General features: G+C 37.6%; 1 long non-coding RNA gene across 1 annotated transcript in view; it reads right to left on the minus strand.

Annotated features, from left to right (window-relative positions):
- Positions 1 to 1,547, minus strand: part of LOC116678500 (uncharacterized) — a 3,419-nt gene extending 1,872 nt beyond the window's left edge. The window contains exon 1 of the long non-coding RNA XR_004329255.1: positions 1,240 to 1,547. This is a non-coding gene — a long non-coding RNA (uncharacterized LOC116678500). The remainder of the gene's footprint in view (positions 1 to 1,239) is intronic.
- Between the last annotated feature and the right edge of the window lie 173 nt (positions 1,548 to 1,720).

Below are 1,720 nucleotides of genomic sequence, written 5' to 3' on the forward strand. Positions count from 1 at the left end.
TGAAAAATAGCCTTTTGGCTAACTTTGACGTATTGACAGAAATGTCCATTAATATGCACTGTCCCTGTATTAAATGAACAATTAAACAGAAGCATAATAGTCTCCCAGGTGACGTTGTAATTCCCCTTGGACTGTGACAAAGCGTTTTGTATAGTTCCTATTTCCGGTCAGACTCCAGGAGTGTGCAAAGTAGAGGAGGAAGCCATAGTGACAAGGGTGTGTTACCTCAGTGTGTGTTTGTCTGACCCTGCAGTTTATTTATTCCAGACTGTTAACCTGCATTTGTACTCCATTGTAAGGCTGCAACTAATGATTATTTTTTTGTAGTCAATAAATCTGTTAATCAGTTTCTCTATTAATTGATTAGTTGTTTAATCTATCAAAATGCCAAGAAATTGTGGCTCAGTGTTTCCCAAAGCCTAAGATGACATCCATCTCAAATGTCTTGTTTTGTCCAAAAATCAAAGATATTCAGTTTACAGTCACAGAGGATAGAAGAAACTAGAAAATATTCACATTCAAGAAGCTGGAATCAGAGAAATCATACTTTTTTCAATAAAAAAAAATGACTCAAACCAATTATCAAATGGCGATTAATTTAATAGTTGACAACTAATCAATTAATCGTTGCACCTCTGGCTACTCCATTGAGATAGTTTATGTGCCAGTATGTGTGTAAATACACTAACGAACACCATCTGTTCTTCTATGCGAGTGTATTTTTAAGGGACCATTATTTTTATTAGCAGCATCACCCTCATGTTGTCATGAGGGTTTTGACTGAGAGGGTCAGATCTGTGCACGTGATTGTGCATGTGATGTTACGTTACTAACGTTAGCCTAAACAAAGTAAACAGAGACACAGTACTAAAAAGCTTCAATTGACTTTATATCAAGATTAAATTATAAAACTAAGAGTAATAGGGCTAAGGTTGGCAATAATCGCTCAGTCAATAAACAGTAGCAAAATGTGGGAATAACGTTGACGTAGCGTTATCAACTTCAAATGAACGTAATTTGTTTTTGCTTAGCTAAATTACTCAAACATTGAATTAATTCCTCTAATTGTTGATAGTGAGTTCCCTGTTGACTAACCGCTTCATGAATATAACCCAAACACCCAACACCAAACTGGGTTCGCTAGCTAGCCGTTACTGTCGAACAGCTAGCTAGCTAACGCGGTGGCAGAAACTTTTGGAGACCAAACCCGAGATGAAAGGATAGTGAAAATTGACTTACATTCGTCGGGTGGCCAAAACGACGACTCCAATGGAATGATGCAGGATGTGTAATGGCAAGTAATGGATAGATTATAAGAGGTGTAATTAGGGAAGTGTTAACGTTAGCTAACAAGTCAGCGCAAAAGCAACTTTTAGGCTGCGTATTTGTTATTGAGCTCTTCTGCCGCTTAGTGACCAGACTGATCTAAAACAATATGGCAAGGACTACATGTTTGACTATGTTTTTATGTATTAAACGTGTATGTAGTTACATAAATAAATGAATGATGTGTGCTTACATCTACTTATGTTAGTTACACACCTCAGCTCAAGGCCAATTTTTATTTTATTTTATTAAGATTATTTTTGGACATTTTTAGGCCTTTATTGACAGGGCAGCTGAAGAAATGAAAGGGGAGAGAAATGAGGGGAATGAAATGCGCAGAGGGCCGCAGGTCAGAGTCTAACCCTGGCCCGCTGCGTCGAGGAGTAAACCTCTA

This window comes from Etheostoma spectabile, chromosome 3, assembly GCF_008692095.1.
Source record: "Etheostoma spectabile isolate EspeVRDwgs_2016 chromosome 3, UIUC_Espe_1.0, whole genome shotgun sequence".
NCBI classification, from domain to species: Eukaryota; Metazoa; Chordata; class Actinopteri; order Perciformes; family Percidae; genus Etheostoma; species Etheostoma spectabile.